General features: G+C 45.0%; 1 protein-coding gene across 2 annotated transcripts in view; it reads left to right on the top strand.

Annotated features, from left to right (window-relative positions):
• The first annotated feature begins 7256 nt into the window (after nt 1-7256).
• The window catches only part of CYFIP1 (cytoplasmic FMR1 interacting protein 1), a 79982-nt gene continuing 78783 nt past the window's right edge, over nt 7257-8455 (top strand). The window contains exon 1 of one of the 2 annotated variants that reach the window (XM_049834048.1): nt 7257-7494. The gene's annotated coding sequence lies outside the window, so the exon portion shown is untranslated. The remainder of the gene's footprint in view (nt 7495-8455) is intronic. The other variant, XM_049834047.1, reaches the window with a different exon arrangement.

The raw sequence follows: 8455 nt of genomic DNA, 5'->3' as shown, positions 1-8455 counted from the left end.
TAATTGGAATGTCACCATTGTGTGTGTTTCTGCTGAAAGCCAGTCGGTAACTTAAAGTTTGAGGGCTGTTTCTGCAAGGTAAATGAAGTATATTATTACCAACTGTGAGACTGTGGCTCACATAAAACTATTTTTTTTTCAGCTGTGAACAAATAATTACTTTATATGAAAATGCATATTGGGTTTCGTGTTTGAACAGGAGTTCTCAAAAGGTTCTTCCAAGTTACAGCCGTAAAATGTTTTCAGGAAGAAGAATTTATTTTTTTTTAAAGTATAACACTGGGAAACTTTCTGCTACCTTGTAACATGTTGGGGTTTTTTTGTTTGACCAAGTTGAGGTTTTGCTTTAGAGAACATTATGTTTGTATTATCCTCTGCTACCACGTGACATGCTTTTCCAAGTGGATGTTTTTTGTGGTAAGTGGACACCTAGTAACAAAAGTAATTTGTACTTCCAGTTTACCATGACTGGTGCTCATTTGAGATTCCATGTTGTTTATTGCATGCAGAGACAGTATATGTTCTTTATTAACTGTTTCTTGCTCACTCAGAGTAAAAATGAATAGCATGCTAATAGTTTTAAAAGGCATACTTATACTAGAAATTTCAGTGCTTGTATGCACTGGTTCATTACTTTTTGAGTATATGTATGTCTTGTACACTGTGCTTTTAAGAAAATCTTAACAAGTGGTTGCTTTATTTCTCCTTTCTACACAGTGGTTACCTTCAGTGAAATTACTGCTTTTCATAGACTTACCTTAGATAATATTAGCTAGATGTGGCAGAAAAAATCCTTCAATCGTTCATGTTGTTGAAACTATAATTCCTAGTAAATCCCTTTGCAGATTTTACATATTTTATTTGAAAGACCCCATGCAAGTGAAAGATTTTGTTGTTTCACCCAATTTCCTGCTTAGGAATTAACTTTGCATTCTGCAGAGAGGCTTTTTTCTGCATTTTGGAGGTGGGTGATGCCTGGACGCCATTTTTCAGCCAGCTTCAGAGCTTTGGTTGCTTTTCTGTCGTCCCAAGAGCACAGTGGAAAATCTAGCTGTGGCAATGTTGGCCAATTCTAGTCACAGATGTCCTCCATGCTTAGCTTTTTGTGTGTCAGTAATACTCAGCTGACAGGTTCTCTTGAATGAGTCAGTCTTATGGCATCCCTTTTTCTTTCTTTAAAACAACAGAAAAATAAGTCCTTTCTTTTAGTGTGCATGCCCTGTAATGCCACCAGGACCTTACCATCAGTCTCCTGGCAGTAGTTAAAATAGCTATTTACCTGTTTGGAAAAAAGGCGGCTTTTAGTGAGGTTTGGGGTATTTTAGCTATTTATTTGCTCAAATTTCCTTGTAATGTTTTCTGATTTCTATACAGAACAGAGTTGTTACTTGGATTCTATTCTGGGTCCATTCCTTCTGGACACTTTTTGACTCTGTTTCCAAATTCACATTTTTATCAGTTATCTCTGAATTGATTTGAATCTTAACTTTAGGACACTCTTCCTCTTTGATGGAGGAGACCTAGCATTTGAGCGTGCTTTACTCGAACTTCTGGAATTTCAAGTAAGTAATTGCAGAGATGTTAGAAAAACAAGGCCTAATTTATTGCATGTTTTTGTATAGACTTAAGGGGGTTCTGTCATAGTCTATTGTTTTGTAAATTGCCAAATCTAGCTAAAGGAAAGCATAAAATAATACCTAGCAAAGCATGTAGAAATGGAACTTTCTAAGCAGGTATCTATCTTCTAATTTAAAAATATATTTTTTAAAAAGCCCACTAGGTGGCAGATTTTAAAATTTTAAAATTTTTTATTGATCTCTTTGGAAGCTCATGGCTGTTGCTTTCATAATGTCAAAAGGCTAATCTGTATTTAAATGAGAAAAGGCATGTGTTTGCCCCTAAATATGTCTGATCTAAAAAGCATAAAGTAAGAAATAATTATTTTATCGTTTTAAAAAAATATTCTTGATTATGGAGAAGAGGATGTAATGAATTATTGAAGAAGAAACATAATCTGGTTTACACTTATAGCCAGATTATTCTGATGCTAGAGAACTTGAAACTAGAAAGAGAAAAAAATGTTTAGATCCTGGTCTTAGCCATATTTTTCTGTTTTATGCTAAGGCACAAAAAGGCCTGCTTGGGTTTTTGAAACATGGAAGAAGTACTGAAATGATGTACAAGGGAGAAGTGAATGGCTTTAAAAAGCAGCACCAATGTGGCTGGAACAGCAAGCATGGATTTGGGCACTTAAAAGTAAGGATTTGGTTAGGTGGTATTAGAGAAGATTATAATATTCACAGGAAGTTGTTATGTCTCATCTAAATTATTTGGAAAAGAGCACACTGCATTTTTGGATTCTCACAGCTTCATCTATACTTCACATTGACCTTTATTTGTTCTCTTTAATTTCTGGGTGCATTCTCTCATAAAGGTCGTAGCATAGAAGCCCTCATCTATCTGGCTCAGTACTTTTCTTCCTTCTTTTCTTTTCCTGTGGGCTGCTTTAATCTCTAGGCCACATTTTACTACAGATTCAGTAAATTCTCTAATGCTTTCTTTTCTGTTTAGTTTAATAACCCCTAATTAACCACTAGGTCCTTGAGGACTTTTGCGTGCGTCAAGCTCTTGATATCAAAAAATTTAGCAGCCAGTTGTCAATTGCATGGTTTCCATGGTAGCATGATTAAAGATAGTATCTCTAAATTGCAGGCTGATTAAAAATATAAAAAAAGATCTCTGACGTGCTTTTAAATCTTACTAACTGTAGAGATCTACAAATTTTCCACCTGTCTTCCTATACTCTTTTGCACACTTAGAGAAAAACCTTTCTTCACTGATACAATTCATATTTATTGGATTGTGCAGGGGCTTGTTGCTGCACTGTGCATTTATTGCTGGGAAGTCTGTAGGGGATCACAGGTCTTGGGGTCTATATAGCTAATAAAGTTACCAGCTTTAGAGGGGCAGGGCTGGGGTAAAGAGTGGGTGGGATGAATTGCCTAACGTATGTGCCCTAGTTTCTGTACTGATGTCCTCCAGGAGCAAAATGAATGTAATTTATGATAGGATCAAGAAGGGGTTTAATGCTCGTTCATGTCTGTCAGGGAGTTGGTGGGTGGACTCTGGTATAGTTGGTGACACAGCATGCAGCATTCTTGGAAAGCAGAGTGGGGGGACACACAGAGTGGACGGGCCCATTATACAGATAAAGAGTTACACGAACCCATTATACAGATAAAGAGTTAAGTCCCTCTGAGTTAGCAACAGAACTTTTGTCTGGCATTTCAGGGAGCTGGAAAGCAGAACTAGGAAGCCTTCCTTGCTCAGATCCATTTGAGATAGTGGCATTCAGCACTAGGAGGGAAATGGGAACCAGAGAGCTGCATGTGTCATCATGTGCTAATGGGTATTTATGAATATGCAGTCCACTTGCTGCTGTCAGCTGTTCTCTTGGCAGCACATGTGCTCTCAGGGTAGGAATCTGGCTTTTCCTGGAGGTAGAGGTAGGTGTGGGTGACCAGCTCACTCTGCATTTGCATAAGGCCTTGTGAAGCTGAGAGCTCCTGGTAGGAGTGGTGGTAGAAGTTATGTCTTTACATAGCTGGCCAGGCCTCCTGCTGCTGTGGGCAGGTTCTCACTTTCTGAGCTGGCCGCTCATTAAGACCTCTGAGACAGTTGCTGCTTTCTGCTCGGTCTCTTCTGCTTAAACTCTCCCAAGTGCTGTGCCCTTTACATAGGTGCCTGTCTCCTCCTGAGGGCTGAAACAATGGGTTTGCTATATGTGGTGTGGAAGCATATAATCTTTTTGTAGCCTTGCTTGTGCTTTAAACCATTTGCCACATCTGATAAAATTAAGTCTGTGCTGACTTCTTGTGTGAAAAATCTTGTCCAGTCCTTTAGAGTATGGACAGGTGGCTGATATGTTGCCAGAGGTTGGATTTAATTTTTGGACTGATTATAGACAATTACCTATTTTCTTTCTTTGTAGTTTTGCATGATGTCCCATTCTTGGGGTCATTGTGGCCATTGCCTGTTGTGGCTTCATAAATACCTTTCTGTGTCAGGTCATGATAGTTTCCTGTGTTGCCTTACCTCCTGTCTGAGGATGAAAAGATCTCTGTGGACTCAGCAGGTAAAAAAAAATAAATTAATAGCTAGATACGCTATTAAGCTTAATCACTAAAATATTTGAGTGGAAAGGTGCAAAACCAGAGAGTACATCAGTATCTTAGACATAGCAGACACCTCATGGCAGGACAACAAGATTCTTGTTGAAGCTCTCAGGCTGCTGTGGAATGGAACTCTTCAGTGGATTCCTGTGGGCTCCTGCAGAAGGTTTTCTTTCGCTGACTTTGGATAAATATAATAAAGCCCAAAGAGGGAAATTAAAAATAAAATAGCTGGAATACAGGAAGTAGAATTGTGGGTGTCTGTGGCTAGCATGGTGCCTTGAACAAAGGCTTTATGTAGTCTTCAAATGATCACATTAAGCTTGTTACTACTATATTATCTTGATGTTCATCTGGTTTAGGTGTAGAGTACATAAATTGCCAGGAGCTTGATACGTTTATGTTATAGATCTCACTAAAGATCATTGATAGGCATGGGTTAAATAACAGGTTTAAATAAATACCACCTAAGAAAGGGCTGTTTGAGATCCTAAGTGTAGCCATTGGCCTCATAAAAACCACATCTAACTTGCAGTGGATAGGAGATCAGTTAATGGCTTGATCAGGAGCCTGTAGATACATGTATCTTAAGCTTGGCTCAGAAGGCCCATGCTCAGTGCAGCAAGGGTAATTAAGAAGGATGGATAGAGTAGAGGGAGAAGCAGGTCATGGAGACCCACTGGATGCCTTTAGTCAAGGACTGTCATTGCAGTACTTAAATTGCACAAAAATGGAAAGAGCAGGGAGTTGTGAGGGCATTACAGAATTAAATCAGGCAGTTGGAATGGTGTGATGTGGGCTCTTTTAAAATGGTTCTGATAAGCATGCCTCATGTTACATGAGAATATGGACATCGAGATGGTAAAATGCAATTGTCCTCTAATTCCAATATCGAATAATAGAAAAGCAACACAAATCTTGACTAGCTGCGTATCTTCATCAATATTTTTATCTGACCTTATGGGTAGCTATAAACTTGACTATGGGAATGCTGATAAAGAGCAGATTGCTCCAGCGGTGGGGAAGTAGCTCCTTCGCCCACTCAATACCTTAGAAGGAGCATAGCAAGACCTGGGGCACCCGCCAGTCCTTAGGACGAGTTGTTCTTGCTCGGACAGTATGGTGCCAGTTGGCAGCATCTTGCTTTCATGCAAAGCAGCTGCTCCTGGCACCAGGTGGCTTTTGGCAAGTACGGGAGCTGCAGTGGCAGTCTCGCACAGGAGCACTGTGAAGCGTCACCCATCTGGGGGCAAGCTGCTGTTGATCCGATGTTGCTGGGAGCTTTTGGCTTTGCTTGGAGCAATTTCCCTGTCCTTGCCGCTCCACTGCGTCTTGTTAACGGAGGTCTCACTGCTGATGTAGGCCAAGTGGCTGCATTAGGACAAGGCTGTTCTGAATTTGCACTCTCCCAGGACAAGGAAAGAAAACCAATCCTGTGTCACGAAGGTGTGTTATTCTTCACCGAGCTTGTTGCCCCGAGCAGGGTTTGTGGAAAAGGGCATAGGATGAACTGCATTGGACAGCATCAGAGGTCATTTTAGGAAGTGAAGCATCCAGCACTGGTTGTGTTTTACAGTTTTGACTGAGCTGGCTTTAGAAGCTAGGCTGATAAGGAGCTGTGATGGGTGAAATTAATTCATTTGGTATATGCACTCAAAATACTTATGAATATATACAAAGTCAGAGAAATATAAGCAGCCATATCCTAGAAAATAAATTGTTCCATAGAAAAGACTGTGTTGCAGCACCGGGGAAAATATGACTCTGAAGATGTGTCTGTGATGGGATGAAATGGTAACAATAACATTTTGCATAATTTCTCCACAAGCCGTGGGAATTCTTGATGATGGGGAGTGGGTGGAATAATTTGATTAGAGAGTACATGAAATAATGAGAATTAGGGGGTTTAGCAACTTATTCCTGCTTTCCAAAGGCTTCCTTGTAGTTGCTATTGCGAAAAGGCTATTTAAGGAAACTTAATACAGTGGAAACTTGTTTGAAAAAAACAATAGATGAAGTAAAGGCCTATTTATTCTGTTTCAGCACAAAAATCATTAATAGCACAGTGTCCCACTAACAGCTGTTGAAAACAGAGACCTAAAATTACGTAGTTTGTTGATGATTATTATAGAGGATTTTCAAGAGTAAATAAAATGTTGGATGTGACTTGAAGCAGTCAAAAGCAAACAGGCTTTGAGGAAAAGCTGTTTGGAAGTTCCCGTGCTCTCAAATGACTAACCCCTACATATAGTAGGTTTGTGGGTTCTGTCTGCCATAAAATAGTGGATGGAAAGAATAATCTTGGTAAACTTTAGTGAAAAAGAGCTGGCAGTTTCATTTTGTGGTGCTGCATCAAGTCCATTAGATGAATCTTGAAGAGATAAAAGCAAACCAGAACTTGAAATGGGAGAACATTACATGGAAAAGGTAAGCGAAGCTTGAAATGAGCAAGTACGTACGTGTTTGTTGTGTTTTACAGAAAAATAAGAGTGAGAGGTTGTCGACAGCCAGTGGAAAATAGCCATTGTTGTTTTTTCTATTTTTAGTTTCAGTCAACAGTGGCATTTCAGATACAAAAAAGACGCGCCTGAGCACCCTCTAGAGGACACTTAAAAGGGTTTCCTACGGGATAGCCTTTGCTCCTTTAAGGTTAGGTCCTGCTGCGCCCTTTCCTTCGCCATCCTGTCAAAACTGTAACGTGGAAAAAACCCCCAGTGACCTGCTAACGCCGACCCCGGGGTCCCCCGGGCGCTGGGTTTCCCTGCGGGGGCTCCCTCGGTGCTGCCGGGGGCACCCGGGCGCCGAATCGGACTTTCTCTGGTGGGTATGCGGCCGTCTCACGTACAGATCTGCCGTCTTCTAGATGGGTTTCCCTCTGCGTACGGCACCGAAATGTCGCTTTCGTTAAAAGCGAAGAGGCGGCTCGGGCCGCGGCAGTCGAGCGGGCAGCTCCGCCGCCTGCGGCAGCGCCGGGCCGGCTCCGGCTCCCCGGGCGGAGGAGGAGGAGGAAGAGGAGGAGGAGCCGGCGCCTGCCGGCGGGGAAGGGGCGGCAGGTTTGGGATGAGGCGGGAGGAGGAGGAGGAGCTGGAGCGGCAGGAAGGGTGTTTCCCTGCGCCGCTCCCGGTTGAAGTGACTCAGACAGGAAACTCCCCGCCAGGCGCGGCCCAGGAGCGGAGCCGCCGGGCCGACGCGACCCTCGGCGGCGGCGGACGACGGGCCGGACCGGACCGGACGGAGCCGAGCGGAGCCCCCGGGCGGACGGAGACAGACGGGCCCCTCCTGCCGCCGGGCAGCGCCGTTCCCGGGAGCCGGCGGCGAGCGGGTGAGCAGCGCTTCCCCGGGCCCGGGAGCGGCCTGCCCGCGGGGTGGGGGGTGGGCCGTCCCGCCGCAGGGTCGGCTGCGGCTTCGCCCCCCTCCCCCATTTACAAACGCTTTCCCTGAGGTGCCGGGCGGTTCCGCGCCCCTCTCGGTAGTGACCGCGAGCCCGATACGCTCATTTTGGACCTGTTTGTTCCCCCCGCTCTGCTCTCGGTGCTGACCCCCTCACAGCAGGCTGCGGCCCGCCGAGCTGCGGGCGCGGGGCCTCCCCGGGGCCGCCGCGGGGGCTCCCGCTGCTCGGGCGGAGCCGGGCCCCGGGGTGCCCGGGCGTCGCCTCGGAGGCGCTGCCCTGGCGGGGCGAAGGGAAGGGCAGGGCCGGGCCGTGCGGCGGCTCGGCTGTCGGCAACGGGCAGGTGGCCCTTCCTCCGCCCTCCGGCGGCCCTTCTTCCCTCAGGTGGCCCTTCCTCGCCCTCCGGCGGCCCTTCTTCCCTCAGGCGGGCCCCGCCAGTGGGCGAAGCCTCGTGGGAAGCTACCTAAAAGCCAATTTTGGTCTCTTCTTCGGGGTGCGGGGACTGAACTGCGCTGCTCTCACCGGTAGCCCGTGTGTCTGCAACGCAGGGGTGGCCGGAGTTCTGCTTCCTAGGCTGTCCGGGAGGGGATTAGGTGGGAAAAAATAAAAGTAAAAAGCCCTATGCAAGTTCGTCCAGCTCTTGAGATAAAGGAGATGGTCTAGCGTCTGTCTGAGGACATAGAGTACCTTCCCCTTCAGGAAGCAGAGTTTGATCCAGTTAAAATAACTGTGCTGTAGCGAGAGCAGCAATGTAAGCACAAAACTCCCCAGATGGATGGTCTGGTACCCTCTGTCCCTCTCCTACCTGTCTCTGATGAGCAAAGAGATGCAGACAGACACGCACTTCATCTGTGTGAGTATTCCTGTAGTTCGATTAGCAGAGTTGCTCACGTCT

This window comes from Accipiter gentilis, chromosome 31, assembly GCF_929443795.1.
Source record: "Accipiter gentilis chromosome 31, bAccGen1.1, whole genome shotgun sequence".
NCBI classification, from domain to species: Eukaryota; Metazoa; Chordata; class Aves; order Accipitriformes; family Accipitridae; genus Astur; species Astur gentilis.
The sequence above is the reverse complement of the archived record's forward strand: the minus strand, read 5'-3'. Positions and strand labels throughout refer to the sequence as shown.